We start from the raw sequence: 20,962 nt of genomic DNA on the forward strand, positions 1-20,962 counted from the left end.
GTGACATGCACAGCAATCCTGGGACGTAGGCAAGTCAGGTAATACCAGTGTCCCATTTTATAGGTGGGAGCACTGAGGTTTAGAAAGGTTAAGTCCTTGGAGTGAGTTACCCAGTTTGTAAATGGCAGAGCTGGGATTACAATCCTGGGCTGTCTGACCCCAGAGCCAGTGCTTTTTCTATCACTGGTGACACGAGATGTTTCCCTTACTGTTATCACCAGAGATCATGTTCATTTTTTTAGGTCCCAGACTTCTTTATGGAAGAACGTAGTGATGACTGATGTGGGGATTAAAATCAAGAGCATCACTGAACTTCACCTTCCCTTCAACCAGTTCCCCCAAACTCCCTGCCCCCAAGCCCTTTGTGTTCCCAGTTCCTCTCTTAGTGAATGAAGAACTTAATCCCCCACCCCCCAGTACAAACCCACAGGGTTCTCTCCCTAGCTCTCCTGTTCCTCTGCCCCCCATTCCTAGGAAGGGCAGGCTTTGCAGTTTGAATGCACAGGAGAGCCCAGAGCAGTGGCAGACTCCTGGGGGAAAGGCCTCACCTTCAGGGAATGGGACCAAGGAGTACAGACTAGTGAAGTGAGGGCCCCCATAGCCTGGGGTACCAAAATGGGGCCCCGCACCACAGGAAAAGGTATTGGTCTCCCTGAGAAAAGAGACCTCAAGGATTTTGCAGCAACCTCAAAATCCTCTCCTTGGGAATGAGCAGCCATTGCTTGATAGCCCTTCTGGCGATGGTTGCAGAACCACATCCTTCTCAAGCCCCAAATGCTGGGCCACTAGGCTGCTGCAGGGTGGGCTTTGGGCAGTGCAGGAAGCCTCTGTTCTGCCTGTTGCTGTCCAGGTTGCCTCTCACTCAGCTCTCCATACTCGCTTGCTTTCTCTTCCAAGCCTGCATGGGGGGGTTTGCCTTGCGTATCTCCTGCAGCTTCTCATTCTTGTCAGTTTCCTCTACCCACCTCTGTAGCAGGGGCCACAGCTTATACATGTCCTTGAAACTGAGCCTCAAAACCTCAAAACAGCAGATTGTAATTTAGCTGAACACCTTCCCAAAGAGAACCCCTAGGGTGAGCCCCACAGCAGCCTGAGTAGATTCCAGGGTGATCCTCTTCTGCTTTACGAGCTTGGCAGATTGTTCGGGGTTTTTCTGAAGAGCTTTGATGTCCTGGGATTCCTTGGGGTTCAGCTCCAGCTTCTTGTGCAGCTTCACGGCGCCAGCGGGGGTGGCGCAGGGTTCCGGAGAGGCTCCCTCAGAGCTGGGGTTGCTCTCCATCTCAGCTTCTGTCTCGCCCTCAGGCTGAGGGGTCTCTGGGCTACCTTGGGGCACCCGCTCCACTCTAACCTGAGGGGCACAGGCGGTTCCTCCACAGAGGTCATAGGGCAAGAGCACAGGGTAAGCCCCAACACCTGAGCACCAGGCCCAACCCCCAGCCCCATCTCCCACCCAAGGAAGCCCCTGGAAGCTCATCCAGGTTCCTAGCCTGGCTTCAGCCTTCTCAGCCTGTCGCCTGCCACCATGTGCCGGGGTGAGAAGGCAAAGTCAGAAGCCAGGTGTCCCGCTGTGGGGGAGGAATGTGCCCCAAGCCCAGGGCCTAGGAAAATGAGAGCTCTTCAAGGGACTACAAAATAGTGTTTTGTAGTTTAATGATACCAAATGGCTTCTCATAGGGGAAAAAAAAAAGACAGTATAACAATAATTGGCATTTAATAAGGGTTTACTCTGTCCCAAGGCATCCCAGGTGGTCCTAGTGGTAAAGGATCCTCCCGCCAATGCAGGAGACTTGAGACTCGGGTTCAATCCTGAGTCTGGAAGATCCCGTGGAGAAGGAAATGGCAACCTACTCCAGTGTTCTTGCCTGGCGAATCCCATGGACAGAGGAGCCTGGTGGGCTACAGTCCATGGGGTCACAAAGAGTCGGACACGACTGAGCGACTGACAGGACACACGTTGTCCCAAGTTCTGTGCTAAGCACTTTTCAAGCAGTATCACTTTTAATCCTACAATAAACTAATCAAGTTGGTACAATTTTCATCCCCATTTTACAGATGATAAAACTGAGGCTCAGAGAGGTTAAATAACTCTACCCCAAATGGATGGTAGTGGGTTTATTTAATCTCAGAGAGGTTAAATAACTCTACCCCAAATGGATGGTAGTGGGTTTATTTAACCTCAGAGAGGTTAAAGAACTCTACCCCAAATGTTGGTAGTGGGTTTGAGCCCAGGCCTTCTGTCTGAAGAAGAAAAGCAGACAAAGAGAAGAAGCGGTAAGCAAGTGACAGAGCAGTGGGTGTGTTCCTCTTGTCTCCAGTTTCTTAGAGCTGTCATCACCTCACATAGCAAGGGCTCCTGGGGACCTTTCCGAAGGAAAGCTCAACCTGCTGCCCAGCCCGGGGCTGCTGGGCTGCTGGCCAGATTCCCTCCCTCCCACAGTATATTTCCTTTGCCTCCATCGATAGGTATCTAGTTTCACCAAAGGTTCCAAGCTCCTGGATCTGGTTTTAATCAGGAGCTAGAGCTGAACCCTGGAGCAGTGGCCTGGCAGTCCTCAGTGAGGCCCCGATGGAGCCCAGCCACCTTTTCTTCCTCAGAGGCCTCCTGGAGAAAGGTGCTAGATTTCTGGAGCCCCTGCTTTGGGTGGTGGCCCTTTGGACGCACCATTCAAGGCCCCTTCCTTTGGGCAAGGTTTCCAGGGGCTAGGAGAGGGGAGATGGAAGATGTACGGATTAGGCCAACAGTCATTTTATAACCAAAGTGCCAGACTTGCATTCCCCTGTAATTGGCTGCTGCAGCCACAGCTAGGAGAGAGACTAGGCAGCAAGGAGGATTGTTCTGGTCTCTTCCCATCCACTGAACAGATCCCACCTTTGCAGCCCTCCTGCCTGCCAGAGAGGGGAGCTCACACCCACTCCCTGTTTTCCTGGAGCCCGTCTTTGGCCAGGTGAGGAGATACAGGTGAGGAAAAAACTGTTCAACTGTATGACCCTGAACTGAGGCAGAAGCCATAATTCTGAGAGCCTGTGGGGAATTCAGGTTGGGAAGATCCCCTGGAGTAGGAAATGCAACCCACTCCAGTATTCTTGCCTATGGAATCCCATGGACAAAGGAGCCTGATGGGTTACAGTCCATGGGGTTGCAAAGAGTTGGACATGACTGAAGCAGCTTAGCACAAATGGAAAACTCATGATTCATCACAGTCAGTTCAGGGGGGAGAAGGCATTTGAACAAGGACATGAAGAAGAAGGAGGGATTTTCCAGGCAGTATTGAAACACTGGGAAATGCAGAGTGTGTGATCGACTTTGCAAAGCCTGGCAGTAGTCCACATGTCCACTTTTGTGTGAATTAGAGAAAGAAATGCTCTCTGGGCAAATACAGAAGGCACCCCATCCTCCCTTGCACAGTGCACAAACTGGGCAACTGTTCTAGTGGCCCTGGGACCATCGCAGCTAAATTTTGCCTGCCCTTCACATTTTCCTTTTCCATTCTAGTTAAAGAAACCTTATTTTTTGAAATGAAGTGATTCTATGTGGTTACTGCAGGGGTAACCCTTAACCCCTACTTAGCTTGATTCAGTCATAGCTAGTCAGAAGATGACATGTTCTTGGCTCCAGTGATTGGTTCTGGGACAGGGCATGTGATCAGAGCTGGGCCAATCAGAACCCTCTTTGGGAAGGAAGGGGCCCCAGGGAAGAGGAACCCTCTTTTGGCTGGGTTTTCTGGCTCTCAGAATTTATTAAGCCTAGAGCTTTCAAGCCAATGGTCATTACTTTTGTGGAGATGCTGCCTGAAAATGGTCAATACAGAAAACGTACAGTTAAGAAGCTTAGAGGAAGAGAGAGAATGCTGATACTGTTTAAACTCCACAGTTCACTTCTAGAACATTTTAGTTACAAGAACCAATATTTTCCCCTTTCTGTTTAATCTAGTCTGAGTTTTTATGCCCACAATCAAAAGGAATAACCATTATGGAAAGAATTGCTGGGATTCAAGCCAACAGACACAGAGCCTTCAGTGCTTTAAGAAACCAAACCAAGAAAGTTTTGGCTGAGCTGCAAGGGCTTCTAAATCAAGAGCTGAAGATGAGAACATGCGTGTGGGGAATGGCTAGACTGTATTCCAGCCTCTTCCAGGTGGCATCTCCCTGCGTGCTCACAATGGCCTGGGGAGCCAGGTGGGATCACTGGGATGTAGATATGCCATTTAAATCCCTAATTGAGATGAGCCCTCAGTTGGGGAGCTGGTGTCTGAACTCTGGGGCACAGTGGGCCCTGGCAGTCTGGGGAGGACCAGCAGAGAATAACCGCTTGGTGAGAGACAGGCAGGATATGTTGCTGAGCCCCTAGGAAATCTGATTTACTTCATGCAATACAACCCACTCTTGTGTCCCTGGGCCTTTGCATATGCTGATATCTCAGTCTGGGACACCCTCTCCACTTTGTCTGTCTGGCGAATTTCTACTCTGCCTTTAAAATTTAGCTCAAAGAGTGTCTCTTCCAGAAGACCTTCTTTTTTTTTTTCAGAAGACCTTCTGTAGCAGTTTGAAACACAGCTGCAATTTTTTTTTTTTTTGCTTCTCCTCCCATGAAGAAATGGATTCTATGACCCATCTTATGACTGCTTGACCCATAGAAAAGTCGGGAGTAATACTGCATTCCTTTTGAGGCTAGGTCAAAAAGTCTATGAAGCTTCCACCTTGTTCACTGAGAACACTCACTCTGGAATCCCGGAGACACCATGTAAAAAACCCAACTTCCCTGAGACCACCAAGCTGGAGAAGCCGCAAGTAGGTGCTCTGGCCAACAGTCCCAGCTGAGCCCATTCTTCAGCCAGCCCAGCCCAGACACCCAATCTTCAGGTCACGTCCAGCCTTCAGAGTCACCCCAGCTGAAGCCCAATGTATCATCAGTTCAGTTCAGTCGCTCAGTCGTGTCCGACTCTTTGCGAACCCATGAATCGCAGCACACCAGGCCTCCCTGTCCATCACCAACTCCCGGAGTTCACTTAACGTCCATCGAGTCAGTGATGCCATCCAGCCATCTCATCCTCTGTCATCCCCTTCTCCTCCTGCCCCCAATCCCTCCCAGCATCAGAGTCTTTTCCAACGAGTCAACTCTTCGCATGAGGTGGCCAAAGTACTGGAGTTTCAGCTTTAGCATCATTCCTTCCAAAGAAATCCCAGGGCTGATCTCCTTCAGAATGGACTGGTTGGATCTCCTTGCAGTCCAAGGGACTCTCAAGAGTCTTCTCCAACACCACAGTTCAAAAGCATCAATTCTTCAGCGCTCAGCCTTCTTCACAGTCCAACTCTCACAGCCATACATGACGACAGGAAAAACCATAGCCTTGACTAGATGGACCTTTGTTGGCAAAGTAATGTCTCTGCTTTTGAATATGCTATCATAGAACAGGGAAGTGCTAGCCTCACAGCACCCTGTCCAAATTCCTGACCTCTATAATCTGTAATTGTGCATGGATTTTTGTGCCACTAAGTTTTAGAGTGGTTTGTTTTGGAGCAAGAAATAACTGGAACACCACCTTTGACTCCTCTGAGAGAACTTCAGTGCTTCTTCCCTTATTTGTTTTGTTTTTTTCCAGAGTTCCTCGTGCATTGCTCCAACAGAGCACTGGCCACCCTGGGCTGTAGCTGTCTCATTAATGCCTGTCTCTTCTGCTAGTCCTGGGGACTTAGGGGACCAGGGGCTGTATCTCCTTCATTTCCAAATCTCCATGCCCAGGAGCTGCACAGAGCAGACATTAGCAGATGAGAGAAAGAGAGAATGAGGATGGCTCAGGGAAGCTGACAGCCGGCCCAACTGTTACAGGCAACAAGGGAAGTCTAGCCAAGTGAGCAGCTGCAGGATGCTATGGGAGCTGACGCAGTAGAGGTAGCACTCCAGGTGGGAGGTCACAGTGAGGCCCGTAGCAAGGAAGATCTGAAATTAAGCCCCCAGGTAAGTAGCAGCCTCGGGCTCCTTCCATTGGTACCAACCATTGACAACCTCAGTCTCAGAGGCTGGAGGGGGTGGAGCCCACGATGAGAGCAGGCTCCGTCATAAAGAAAGGAGACCCAGAGGGATGGTACAGGGAGGGAGGTGGGAGGGGGGTTCAGGTTGGAGAACACGTGTATACCCGTGGCGGATTCATGTTGATGTATGGCAAAACCAATACAATATTGTAAAGTAATTAGCCTCCAATTAAAATAAATAAATTTATATTTTAAAAAATGTCAGAAAATAGATAATAATAATAAAAATACTTAAGAAGAAAAAAAAAAAAAGAAAGGAGAACTCTGGGGCCAGGAGCCAGGCCTGGGACATTCGCCAGAGAGACTTGTCTTAGAAGCACAGGTATAAGCCATTCCATTCAGTAATAGATCCGGTTGCTTATTTAGATCATCATGATGGGGGGTGGGGGTTGGGGAAGAGGGGCAGATATGGGGGAGCTGAGCAGAGTCCCAGATGTGCTAATGCAAGTCCATCTGCCAGAGAACCCACTTAGCCCTGCCTTTGAGGAGTCGGAGGCTCAAGATGACAGAGCATTTCATCTCTTTTTCTTTTTTTTGGAAAATTTTTCAGAATTTACTTGGGAACACAGTCCTGGAAATGTTAATAACAGGGAAAGTTAACCCAACTTTTGCACTCGCTGCCTTGAGTTAGGATGGCAAGCCAAGCAAATTTGGATCTGGGTTTCAGGGCAGAAGCATGCAGGATGCAGAGCCTAGCTCCCAGGCCTGCCCAGGGATTTTGGCAAAACCCGAGGTTTCTGGAGGGAGGGCAGTGTTCTTGTCTGAGCCTCAAGCCATCTGTGAGGTTTCAGGACAAGCTAAAAAGAAGGAAGAAGGGCACTCATATTTGTTGAGACATATGTGCCTGAAGCATTACTGTCTTCGGCAAACAATCCTCATCAAAACCTTTTAGATGTGTATTAGTGGTCCCATCTTATAGCCAAGAAAACTAAGATTCAGAGAGCTTTAGTGAGAAATTGCTACTGTCGTGCTGGAGAAGACTTTTGAGAGTCCCTTGGACTACAAGGAGATCAAACCCTGAATACTCATTAGAAGGATTGATGCTGAAGTTCCATCTGATGTAAAGAGCCAACTCATTAGAAAAGACCCTGATGCTGGAAGAGATTGAAGGAGAAAGGAGAAGAGGGCAGCAGAGGATGAGATGGTTGGATGGCATCACCAACTCAATGGACATGAACTTGGGCAAACTCCAGGAGACAGTGAAAGTCAGGGAAGCCTGGCATGTAACAGTCCATGGGGTCTGCAAAGAGTTGGACACAACTGAGCGACTAAACAACAAAAGGGTCAAGGGAGGCAGCAGAGAAGGGCACAGACCCTGGGCCGACATCTCTGTGAGTTCCCTGGTGGCCTTGGAGTTCCTGTCCTTCAGTGAGAGGGCTGGACTCATCGTCCCACCCAGAATCGGGTTGCATCCTGTCTCTGCCACACTCAAGCAGTGTGACCTCGGGAAAGTCACTTACACTTCGTGTGCTTCTGCTTTCCCGTCACAGAGTTCAACGAGGGTAAATTTTCAGAGAAGAAGGGGCCCCTCCCTTCTTCCATTGCCCTTCTTTATGGAGTATTGAATGTAGAATGTGACATCCATCAAGGGCAGAGCCCAAGAGCACAGGGACCTGTGCCATCCTCCCTGTAGGCATCTGGGGCTTTGGCGGCGGCAGCCAGTGTGTGCTGTTCCCCGGGGGAGGGTGAGAGCCCCACTCTGGAGCAGCCGCCACTGCCAGGAGGTGGTAAGCCCGGTGCTCTGGCAGGCAGGCGCAGCTCTAAGCCGTGAGCTGAGGTCTTCCGCTGGCAGTTTTCTAAGTGGCTACAGCTGTGGTGTGAGATCATGCAGCCGGCCAGCTGCTGATGAGAGGCAAAGATATTCCCCACATCTCTTCGCTCTCCCCACCGCTCTGCCTCCGCTCAGGGCCATGCTTCTTCCTCTCAGGGATGGGGCCGTGAAAGGAGGGATTGGAAGAGGACACTTGTAAGAAAGACCCACAGAATAAAGGCTGTGCTCTCTTGGCAGGAGGTGGGTGGTGTAATCACAGGAGATTTGGGGGGAGATTTTGCTGGCACTATTTTTCCTGGATGTTTTTCAATGAAAAAATTTAACAGCCTTGCCCTTTCTGATGTACAAAATATTCCCTGTGCCTCCAGGGAATGTCAGGCAGGCATCTTGTTTCAAAAAGGCAATGCGAGCACATGGACAAAATTGAAAAGTACCAGGGGAACTTAATGTAAAGTTTCCCTCCCAATCCCCAGCAACTAGAGGCCATGCTGTTACTACTTCTTATGTGCATTTTATAAGCACGTACTGCTGTGGCTCAGATGGTAAAGAATTCGCCTGCCATGCGGGAGACCCGGGTTTGACCCCTGGAGAAGGGAACGGCTACGCACTCCAGTATTCTTGCCTGGAGAATCCCGTGGACAGAGGAGCTTGGCAGGCTACAGTCCATGGGGTCACAAAGAGTTGGACATGATTGAGTGACTAACACTTTTGATTTTCATTATGCTCATCCATTGTTACGCCAGCCCACAAGTCCACATCCCGCCTACCCTGCTCTTCTCTGTAATGGAAGACGCTGTTCCTCACAGGCTACCGTTTCTAAGATCCTGGGTTGGCTGTCTTCAGGTGGAGCACAAGTCAAGGGCAGGCACCCAGCAGGAAATAAAGGGCAGACAGAGGAGAAAAAGGGTCCTCTGTTCCCCTCCTTCTCTGCTGTGTGTGGATTCTCAGCAGCCGCTGTGTCTCTTCCGTGGATGAGGGATGCATCTGCCAGGGTTCCAGACCCATTGGGACTCCAGCTCCTCCAGCCCAGGAACAGCCTCATCCCTTGGTCCTTCCAGGGGACAGGTGCAGCGGCTTCTTTGAGTTGGTAGTTTCTGAGCTGCCTTGCCTTCCCCTGTGTGGCTTCTCAGCTCTTACATCACTTGTCTAGTCAATTCCCTGACTTAAATTCTCTCTGTCTGAGAAACCTTTGGTGGTTTGTTTTTCTAACTGGACAGACTGATTCCCTCATTAAAATGAAAAACTCTTGGGCAACTGAGAACTCAGGCGTACATGCTCAGCCGCTCAGTTGAGTCTGACTCTTTGCAACCCCAGGACTGTAGCCCACCAGGCTACTCTGTCCATGGAATTTTCCAGGCAAGAATACTGGAGTGGGTTGACATTTCCTCCTCCCCTCCAGGGGATATTCCCGACCCAGGGGTTGAACCCACCTCTCCTGCACTGGCAGGCGGACTCTTTACCACTGTGCCACTAGGGAAGCCTGAGAACTCATGGATCCACATAAATATTTCCCCTTTTTTCCCACCCCAAATTTGACATTATATATGGTTCTGCATCTTCCTTATTATTATTATTTTTCGTTTACTAATATGTCTTGTAGTGTTGTTGTTGGTTTTCTTCATATGTATACATATACAGAGCTACCTGTCTTTAAAATAGCAACATAGGATTCCTTTGTGTGCACTACATTTATTCAACCAGCCTCTATTGAACACTGAGGTTTTCCATTTGTTTGTTACTATAAATAATTTCTTGGTGAATATCCTTTACATTTGTCACTTCACCCATGTGGAAATCTATCTGCAGGATAAATACCTAGAAGTAGATATGCTGAGTAGGTTCCTTTATAATTTTGATAATATTGCCAACTTGCCCTGCAGAGAAGTTGTGCCAGCTCAGTTCCCCATACAGCCTCCTGTACTGAGAGGTTTGTGAGACCCTGGACTATAAGCGTCCTGAGGGCAGACTGTGTCTCTTTTGCTCATTGATGGACCCCCAGGGCCCAGCGTAGTACAACTAGTAAATGGAAATTTGCCAATAGACTAGGCCAGATCAGCAGCCTCCTGGCCTTGAACAAGTCCCTTGGATGCCAGGATCTCAGAATCCAACCCTCCCTCCCCCCGCCACCACCCTTCCAGTTCTGGGATCAAGGACTTCCAAACTGTGTAGAGCATCAGAATCATTGGAAGAGCTTTAAAAATGACAGGTCCTGGGCTCCATGTGGGGATCCAGCTGCCGTGGGCCTGAGGTAGAGGCCCTGGCGGATTGTGAGCCATCACCAGGTCCCCTCAAGGATGGGTGGCTTCTGCTGGCAGGGAGCCCTCAGCTGCAGGCTCCCTTTGGAAAATGTCTTGGCTGCAAGAGCAGCCTTGCCCAAGATCTTACCCCTTTCCAGGAATGATTGTTTCTAATAAGTAGTCAACAGTTGGCTTGGCCCCGACACCCCAACAAATCTGCAGAGTCGTCCCAGGCCCAGAACTGCACAAGGGGCAGGCCGAGACCTCCATGGAGACTACATTTTCTCCCTCTGCCCAGTCCCTCTTCCTCGCTCTCCCTTCCTCAGGTATGGATCCCAAAGGTACTTCCTTTTGAACTCTGAACTCTAAACCCCTTCTCAGAGTAAGATTCCCAGAGAACCCATCTTGTGAATCTGTATTCTAACCCCTCCACCTTGGTGATGTGATCTGCAACTTCTGTCCACTGTGGTTACTTTGGACGTATGAGGTCTTAATGCTTTTATTTTCTTGGTGCCATAGACCCCTTCTCAGCGTAATGTCTTTAAATACCTAAAATAAAATACATAGGATTGTAAATGAAAATCAATTATATTGGAATATGGTAAATCAAAATATTTTTTGAATTCTGAGATGTCATGCATGTTTCTTTTTAAGCCATCCACTAGGACCTAGCAGTGCATCCAACAACTACCCTAATTTTGAAGTAGTGAAGAGCACAAACTGTATCTTAAGATACCTGTGACCACTGTAATATGATATGAAAATATGGGTGATTTCTGTGGGGACAGAATTCCAAGTGCTGCTAATATTATTGGGGTTTGTTGCTTGCATTCACCATAGGGTGAAATGCTGAATTACATTTAGAGGTTAGAGAAAACAAAGGTGTCATTTTTGTGTGTCTAAGTCTACAGACCCCCCTGAATTCTATCTGCAAGTCTGTGGTCCAGTGAGCAACCTGCTCCAGTGGGTCCCTTGTCTAATCATTGCAGCGGTTCCTAACCTTTTTGGCACCAAGGACTGGTTTTATGGAAGACAGTTTTTCCATGGACCAGGGGAGGAAGGGATGGTTTTGAGATAATTCAAGCACATTAAATTTACTGTGCACTTCATTTCTATTATTATTACATCAGTTCCACCTCAGACCATTGGGTTTTCCTGGTGGCTCAGTGGTAAAGAATCCACCTCCCAATGCAGGACACGGAGGTTTGATCCCTGGGTCTGGAAGATCCCCTGGAGGAGGTCATGGCAACCCACACCAGTATTCTTGCCTGGAGACTCCCATGGACAGAGGAGCCTGGCAAGCTACAGTCCATTGGTTCACAAGGATCCGACACAACTGAAGTGACTGAGCCCCTAGCACCTCAGATCATCAGGTATTAGATTCTGGAGGTTGGGGACCCCTGGACAGGATTCCTTGGTCTGTTCTTACTACAAGTCTCCAGGTAGGATCTACTGCCAACCTGAGGGCAAAAGGTTTTTAAGCAAAGGGTGGGTGGGATGCCTCTCTAATCTCTGCCTTCATGAGGTGCAGGTAGAGAAAGCATCATTAAATCAGCATTGCTCAGCAAAGCGGGGGCATCCAGGCCTCCCAGTTTGAGAAGTTTCCAGTTATGCTGAAACAAAGGACCAAGTTGTTTTCCAAGTCCTCCAACCTGGCTGCCTATTCCTCCTGTCAGTGCAGTTGAGCTTCATCTGCTTTTGGCCCTGATGCCCCGTGAAAGGCCAGCCAGCTGCTGCCCTGATGGGACAGGCCTCAGTCTAGTTGTTGTTCATTGTTCAGCCACTCAGTTGTGTCCGACTCTTTGTGACCCCATGGGCTGCAGCACTCCAGGCTTACCTGTCCTTCACTATCTCCTGGAGTTTGCGAAAACTCATGTCCAAACTTATGTCGGTGATGGCATCCAACCATCTCATCCTCTGTTTTCTGTCACCCTCTTCTCCTCCTGCTGTCAATCTTTCCCAGCATCAGGGTCTCTTCCAATGAGTCATCTCTTTGCATCAGGTGGCCAAAGTATTGGAGCTTCAGTTTCAGCATCAGTCCTTCCAGTGAATATTCAGGGTTGATTTCCTTTAGGATTGACTGCTTTGATCTCCTTGAAGTCCAGGGGACTTTCAGGAATCTTCTCCAGCGCCACAGTTGAAACCATCAATTCTTCAGTGCTCACCCTTCTTTATGGTCCAACTCTCACAACTGCATGTAAAAAAACATATGCAGGAAAAACATAGCTGGGAAAAACATAGCTTTGATTATACAGACATTTTTTGGCCAAATGATGTCTCTGCTCTTTAATACACTGTCTAGGTTTGTCATCGTTTTTCTTCCAAGGAGCAAATGTCTTTTAATTTTGTGCCTGCAGTCGCCACCCACAGTCATTTTGGAGCCCAATAAAATAAAATTTGCCAGTGTTTCCACTTTCTTCCCATCTATTTGCAATGATGAGACCAGATGCCATGATCTTAGTTACTTATTTATTTTATTTTATTTTTTTATATCTCGATCTTAGTTTTTTAAATGTTGAGTTTTAAGTCTGCTTTTTCACTCCTTTTACCCTCATCAAGAGGCTCTTTAGTTAGACCCACAGCAAATGTACTGGCTTCTTCAATTAAAGGCAAAATCCATTCAGAGCATGTTAATTCCCTTACTCCTTTGAGTAAGTAATTGTGATTTATCTGCCCTGAGGCCTGTAGTGTGGAAACTGATGTAATGATGGTTGGGGGCAGCAGGGAGTGTTTGCTGAGTGTCTTAGAGGTGTGATCCATCAGAAGTGGAAAAAGTGAGAATGCTGAGGAGGGCAGGGAGGGGTGGAGAATGTGGGTAGCTTCCTAAAAAGGAACCTCCTAAAGGCTGGGCCTCTGGTAGCAGGTGACAAGATGGAAACCTTGCCTGCTGAAATGCATGCCCCATTCCCTGCCCCAGGGCCCCCTTAGACTGAGTGATGTCACACAGGTGGCGCTTCTACATCCAGCAGCACGTACTCACCCACTGACATTGGCAAGTCATTCGTGTCTAGAATGGGACGGTAGTACCAACATGGCCAATGTCTTAGGGTTGTTGTGAGGACTGAGTGAGAGGATGTGGGGGAAAGCTTTGAGAGTTTGTAAAGACTGAGCTTCTGTGAAATAAATTCACATATGGTGGGCGTAGGGGGAGATGGATGCAGCTGGGTGAGCAGGGCTGCTATGTCCGAATCTACATGTTGTTGACTCTTCAAGGGAGTCTCACCAGACATCCAGCGTCTTCTGCTTGCCGAGTCATTCACCCTGGCACAGGACCGTGAAGGGCATGCCTTTTCATGGTGCAGAGTGTCCCTGCCTACCCTTGCAAACCTAGGCCATGTCCAGCTAGAGGGAAGGAAATGAACCTCCTCCACCTTTTCTCTAATGGACTTTTGCGGAGCTCTTAGATTATAATTGTTTAATGGACACATAACAGCAACAATCTCAACTTGTGTCTATTATTATCTATAGAGATAATTAAAAAAAAAAAAAAACAGTAGATAGGTTTTAACAGCTTAATACACAGTAAACGCAGCTGCAGTCCAGGCAGCAGAGCGTCCAGTACTGAAGAGAGGTGGCCCTGACCTGGCTGTGTGGCAGGGAGATGTCACATTTGCTTTGTGGACAACCCACAGGCAACTTGAGCATCAGAGCTGCCTTAACTTCTCCTTCCTGACTTCCTGAGTCCCAAATATATTATAGTTTTCAGTATAAAAATCCTAGTTTGGGAGGTTTGCACAGCTTCCACTTGCCTTCTCTGACCCCCAACACAGAACAGACTCAGTCCCCCATGGTTATAGGGGTTGTGGTGGTTGGGGGAAACAGCAGCTGGTGCTCAGCAAGTGGTGATTCCTTGGGTCCCAGGGGCTCAGGGGGTTGGGAACTACAGTAGATTGAATGACGTTCCCCCCAGATATCCATATCCTAATCCCTGGAACCTGTGAATGTTACCTTTTATGGCAAAAGGAATTGGAAGATGTGATTACATTAAGGATTTTAAGATGGGAAAATTATCCAGTTTATTCAGATGGGCCTGATGTAATCCTATAGGAGGAAGAGAAAGGAGATCAGAATGAGTAGGTAAAAGGAAAAGGTCATATAAACGTGGAAGCAGAGATGGGAGGGATGAGGCCTTGAGCAAAGTAGTGCTGGAAGCCACCGGAATGGGAAGAGACAAGGAATGTATTCTCCCCTGGTCTGCAGGAAGAAATGGCCCTGGTGATTTTAGCCATGGAATTAAAAGATGCTTGCTTCTTGGAAGGAAAGCTATGACAAACCTAGACAATGTATTTAAAAGCAAAGACATCACTTTGCCGACAAAGATCCGTATAGTCCAAGCTTTAGATTTTCCAGTAGTCGTGTATGGATGTGAGAGTTGGACCATAAAGAAGGCTGACTGCCAAAGAATTGATGGTTTTGAATTGTGGTGCTGCAAAAAACTCTTGAGAGTCCCTTGGACTGCAAGGAGATCAAACCAGTTAATCCTAAAGGAAACCAATCCTGAATATTCATTGGAAGGTCTGATGCTGAAGCTCCAATACTTTGACCAGATGCAAAAAGCTGACTCACTGGAAAAGACCCTGATGCTGGGAAGGATTAAGGGCAGGAGGAGAAGGGGGTGATAGAGGATGAGATGGCATCTCCTACTCTATGGACATGTGTTTGAACAAACTCTGGGAGACGGTGAAGGACAAGTAAGCCTGATGTGCTGCAGTCCATGGGGTCGCAAACACTTGGACTCAAGACTTAGCAACTGAACAAGGCTCATTCTAGACGTCTGAACTTCAGAACTGTAAGAGAATACATTTGTGCTGTTTTAAACCACTAAGTTTGTGATAATTCGTTACAGCTGCAATAAGAAACAAAAACACAGTGATAAACCTGGCTGCACATCATAATCTAAGAGGTCGGAGGTAGTATGACTTCAGGAACACCGATGGTGGCCCTATGGCAAACCTTCACTCACAGTGTCTAAAATTCGATTGTTAAGGCTACCAGAAATAATAGCTAACTTTAATAAGCACTTACTATGTGCCAGGCTTGTGGTTAAGTGCTTTAATTTAAAGCCTGTCTCCCTTTGGTAGTTCAGTTCAGTTCAGTCACTCAGTCACATCCGACTCTTTGCGACACCACGAACTGCAGCACGCCAGGCCTCCCTGTCCATCACCAACTCCCGGAGTTCACTCAAACTCACATCCATCGAGTCGGTGATGTCATCCAGCCATCTCATCCTCTGTTGTCCCCTTCTCCTCCTCTCAATCTTTCCCAGCATCAGGGTCTTTTCAAATGAGTCAGCTCTCCTCATCAGATGGCCAAAGTATTGGAGTATAAGCTTCAACATCAGTCCCTCCAATGAACATCTGGGATTGGTCTCCTTTAGGATGGACTGGTTGGATCTCCTTGCTGTCCAAGGGACTCTCAAGAGTCTTCTCCAACACCACAGTTCAAAAGCATCAATTCTTTGGTGCTCAGCTTTCTATATAGTCCAACTCTCCATCCATACATGACTACTGGAAAAACCATAGCCTTGACTAGATGAAACTTTGTTGGCAAAGTAATGTCTCTGCTTTTTAATAGGCTGTCTAGATTGGTCATAACTTTCCTTCCAAGGAGCAAGTGTCTTTAAATTTCATGGCTGCAATCCCATCCACAGTGATTTTGGAGCCCAGAAAAATAAAGTCAGCCACTGTTTCCACTGTTTCCCCATCTATTTGCCATGAAGAGATAAGACCAGATGCCATGATCCTCGTTTTCTGAATGTTGAGCTTTAAGCCAACTTTTTCACTCTCCTCTTTCACCTTCATCAAGAGGCTCTTTAGTTCTTCTTCACTTTTTGCCATAAGGGTAGTGTTATCTGCATATCTGAGGTTATTGATATTTCTCCCAGCAATCTTGATTCCAGTTTGTGCTTCCTCCAGCCCAGCGGTTCTCATAATGTACTCTGCATATATGTTAAATAAGCAGGGTGACAATATACAGCCTTGACTTACTCCTTTTCCTATTTGGAACCACCCTGTTGTTCCATGTCCAGTTCTGTTGCTTCCTGACCTGCATACAGATTTCTCAAGAGGCAGGTCAGGTGGTCTGGTATTCCCATCTCTTTCAGAATTTTCCACAGTTTATTGTGATTCACATAGTCAAAGGTTTTGGCATAGTCAATAAAGCAGAAATAGGTGTGTTTCTGGAACTTTCTTGCTTTTTTGATGATCCAGCAGATGTTGGCAATTTGATCTCTGGTTCCTCTGCCTCTTCTAAAACCAGCTTGAACTTCTGGAAGTTCACAGTTCACATATTGCTGAAGCCTGGCTTGGAGAATTTTGAGCATTACTTTACTAGTGTGTGAGATGAGTGCAATTGTGTGGTAGTTTGAGCATTCTTTGGCATTGCCTTTCTTTGGGATTGGAATGAAAACTGACCTTTTCCAGTCCTGTGGCCACTGCTGAGTTTTCCAAATTTGCTGACATATTGAGTGCAGCACTTTCACAGCATCATCTTTCAGGATTTGAAATAGCTCAACTGGAATTCCATCACCTCCACTAGCTTTGTTTGTAGTGATGCTTCCTAAGGCCCACCTGACTTCACATTCCAGGATGTCCGGCTCTAGGTGAGTGTGAGTGATCACACCTTCATGATTATCTGGGTTGTGAAGATCTTTTTTGTACAGTTCTTCTGTGTATTCTTGCCACCTCTTCTTAATATCTTCTGCTTCTGTCCACACAATTTCTGTCCTTTATTGAGCCCATCTTTGCATGAAATGATCCCTTGGTATCTCTAATTTTCTTGACGAGATCTCTAGTCTTTCCCATTCTGTTGTTTTCCTCTATTTCTTTGCATTGATCGCTGAGGAAGGCTTTCTTGTCTCTCCTTGCTATTCTTTGGAACTCTGCTTTCAGATGCTTATATCTTTCCTTTTCTCCTTTGCTTTTCGCTTCTCTTCTTTTCACAGCTATTTGTAAGGCCTCCTCAGACAGCCATTTTGCTTTTTTGCATTTCTTTTTCTTGGGGATGGTCTTGCTCCCTGTTTCCTGTACAATGTCATGAACCTCCATCCATAGTTCATCAGGCACTCTATCAGATCTAGTCCCTTAAATCTATTTCTCACTTCTACTGTATAGTCATAAGGGATTTGATTTAGGTCATACCTGAATGGGAGAAGGCAATGGCACCCCACTCCAGTACTTTTGCCTAGAAAATCCTATGGATGGAGGAGCCTGGTAGGCTGTAGTCCATGGGGTTGCTAGAGTCAGACATGACTGAGCAACTTCACTTTCACTTTTCACTTTCAAGCATTGGAGAAGGAAATGGCAACCCACTCCAGTGTTCTTGCCTGGAGAATCCCGGGGATGGGGAAGCCCGGTGGGCTGCCATCTATGGGGTCACAGAGTCGGACACGACTGAAGTGACTTAGCAGCAGCAGCAGCATACCTGAATGGTCTAGTGGTTTTCCCTAGTTTCTTCAATTTAAGTCTGAATTTGGCAATAAGGAGTTCATGATCTGAGCCACAGTCTGCTCCCGGTCTTGTTTTTGCTGACTGTATAGAGGTTCTCTATCTTTGGCTGCAAAGAATGTAATCAATCTGATTTCGGTGTTGACCATCTGGTCAACACCCTTTGGCAGAGAGGTCCTCAACTCTGAATATTAATTAGAAGTCCCTTAGAGTGTCAAAAGAATAGATAGACATGAGCACCTCACCCAAGACTTTCTGAATTGGAATACAGAGGTGCAGCCTGGGTATCTAAAAGTTTTAATTGCCCCCACAGATCATTCTAATATGCCCCCAAGGTTGAGTCAATGTACACAAAACTTATAACAAAAATCTATAACACAGAGCTTTCATACAAACATGTAATGGACATATGTCAAAGATTTGTTGAATTCATGAATGAGGGCAATGGGGGAAGAATTGAACCCAGCAGAATGGCAAAGCTGGTTCAAAGGAAGGCACTAGACACGGGGGTATATATAGTTACTGAAAGAAAGAAAGCTGCAATAAGGTGGCTAAATTAGATACAAAACTGCTTCATGTCCCACAGGACAGTCAAACCATAGCCTGTAGGGCTGTTTTTTTTTTTTTTCTGAATGTCTGGAAATCCTTTGTAGCTTATCAATTTTCTATAGTTAACATCAGTGTTTATAAAATCTGGGCCCTGACTAATGATAAATAGTAATTCAAATGAGGTTACATCCCTAGAGTCAGTAACCCTTAGGCAATCCTTAAAAAATGCTTTTTTCCCTTATTTTTTTTTAATTGAAGGACAATTACAATATTGTGTTGGTTTCTGTCCTATATCAACATGCATCGGCCATAGGTCTATATATGTCCCCTCCCTCTTGAGCTTCCCTCCTACCTCCCACCTCCCACCCCATCCCACCCCTGTAGGTTGTCACAGAGCCCAGTTTGAGTCCCCTGAGTCATACAGCAAATCCCCACTGGCTGTCTACTTTACATGTGGTAGTGTGTATGTTTCCATACTAACCTCTCCATTCACCCCACCCTCTCCTTCCTACCCCCTCCCCCTCACCCCCACATCCATAAATCTGTTCTCTGTGTCTGTGTCTCCATCGCTGCTTTGCAAATGGGTTCATCAGTACCATCTTTCTAGACCTGCTGCTGCTGTTGCTAAGTTGCTTCAGTCGTGTCCGATTCTGTGTGACCCCAGAGACGGCAGCCCACCAGGCTCCCCCGTCCCTGGGATTCTCCAGGCAAGAACACTGGAGTGGGTTGCCATTTCCTTCTCCAATGCATGAAAGTGAAAAGTGAAAGGGAAGTCGCTCAGTCGTGTCTGACTCTTAGTGACCCCATGGACTGCAGCCTACCAGGCTCCTCCATCCATGGGATTTTCCAGGCAAGAGTATTGGAGTGGGGTGCCATTGCCTTCTCTGTTTCTAGATCTAGGAGGATTTTTAAAGGGCACATTTTTGTCTTAATTCTAGGTTTTGGATAATTTCTCTAATTTAGGGTAAGTGGTGATCTCTATTAAGATGCAAATACCCCTGGACCAGAAATACTTCTGACTGATTTTAGAAGACCATTCATGCCTTTATTTGGCCAGTATGCATTCATCGAGCACTTGCTGTGTGCATGGCCCTCGAGGGTAGGCAGATGGATAAGACCCTTGCACATACACTGTCCAGAAAGAGAAGGCCACACACAGAGATAATCTACACTTGAGGCAGTGAGTTAAGGGTCCTAAGAAAGTCAGAGAAAAATAGCCCTTCAAGATCCCCTGGAGAAGGAAATGGCAACCCACTCCAGCATTCTTGCCTGGAAAATCCCATGGACAGAGGAGCCTGACAGGCTCCATGGGGTCATAAAGAGTCGGATAAACCGAGCAACTAAACAATAACAACAACAGGTTTGAGAGCTGAAGGAAAAATCCATGAAAGGAGGTGGTGCCAATAAAACTGGACTTTGAAAAGAGGGTAAGATTTCCACAGGAGAAGATGGGAATGGAGGGCATTCCAGGCAGAGGGAATAGTGTGGACAAAGGCTCAGAGATAGGAAGGCAGCAGGAAGGTTTAGAGGCATAGTAAGCAGTGTAATTTTGCAAAGAGCTTGTTTAAGAGACTGGGGAGAGAGATGAGGTAGGACAGATAGTCAAGGATGGGGCCAAAGAGCACCGTGAATGCCAGAGTAAGATATCTGGGCTAGTTGACAGCCAACAACCATTGCTAGTTTGGGGCCAGAAGTGGGCCTGTTTAGCTTGTTAAGAAGGAATTGGATGGAAGCAAAGCGCATAGAAGAAGAGCCCCCATAGCCCCTGACAAAGGTCTCAAATGTCATGGTTTTGGGGTGTCAGCTCAGGCCATGACCTGACTTCTCCTTTAGAATCTATCTTTTCTGCACCCAAATGAAGTCCTTTAGGATAACCCCCTAAAAATCCGCTCCAGTTTTAAGACCATCAGAGGCCAGAGTGAAGAAAGGCCTGCACCTGTGCAGTTAGTATTTCAGAAAGGGAGGCCTTGTCTCCTGGGTTCTAAGTGTTACCTCCTCCCAACTCTGCCCCCAAGGGCCAGGGGTCAGGGGCCAGGGGCCATGTCCTCGAGGGGCCATCACCCTGCTGGGCCTTTTTGCCTCACACAGGACACACTGCTCAGCCAACTCCACCCCTCAGGCACTCCTTTCCAAACCATCCTGGTGCAGGACGTGGTTTCTGAGAATATCAATCGTCGGGGCAGATAAATCGGGATTCAAATTCTCTCTTTAGCTCTCTCTCACCAGCTTCGGTTGTCTGAGTCTCCAGTTCCTCAGCTGTAAAATGGTAACAAAAGTGCCTCCCTCTGGGCTCACGTGGGATTATGTGAGTAGATATATGAAGACACCCAGCACCAAGCTGGCACGCAGCATGTGCTCAGACATGGTGGGCAGCGTTAGTAGCAGACCCCACCTGCTCCTGAAGCCTTCTCCTTTATAGAGTTTGGAGAGGAAACCATCTTGCATTTGAAGGAAAGGATATCTGGGTTTTAGTCTTTTGGTGGGGAGAGGCCACTACTTCTCCTTGAGCAAGCCTCTGCTCCATGGGGGACTTCAGCTTCTTTGTTTGGGACACATGTGGGTGGTACAGGTCAGGCCAAATGACCCCTGGGTCTTTCCAGGCATGAGGGTTTGTTTCATTCATGCCTGTAAACCTCTGTCCCTTTGACAAGTGGTTATTGAGCAGTACAAGTGATTCAGCAGTACATGAACTGAGAATTTCCAGATGCACAAGCTGGGTTTCAAAGAGGCAGAGGAACCCCAGATCAAATTGCCAACATTCATCAGATCATGGAAAAAGCAAGAGAATTCCAGAAAAAAAATCTACCTCTGCCTCATTGACTATGCTAAAGCCTTTGAATGTTTTGGATCACAACCAACTGGAAAATTCTTAAAGAGATGGGCGTATCAGGCCACTTTACCATGGGAAACCTATATGCAGGTCAAGAAGC

At 47.2% G+C, this 20,962-nt stretch overlaps 1 pseudogene; it reads right to left on the reverse strand.

The window, feature by feature from the left end:
• Positions 1-470: 470 nt before the first annotated feature.
• The window catches only part of LOC109575190 (POU domain, class 5, transcription factor 1 pseudogene), a 47,972-nt pseudogene continuing 27,480 nt past the window's right edge, over positions 471-20,962 (reverse strand).

The sequence above is a fragment of the Bos indicus genome, chromosome 21 (assembly GCF_029378745.1).
Source record: "Bos indicus isolate NIAB-ARS_2022 breed Sahiwal x Tharparkar chromosome 21, NIAB-ARS_B.indTharparkar_mat_pri_1.0, whole genome shotgun sequence".
In the NCBI taxonomy this organism is placed as follows: domain Eukaryota; kingdom Metazoa; phylum Chordata; class Mammalia; order Artiodactyla; family Bovidae; genus Bos; species Bos indicus.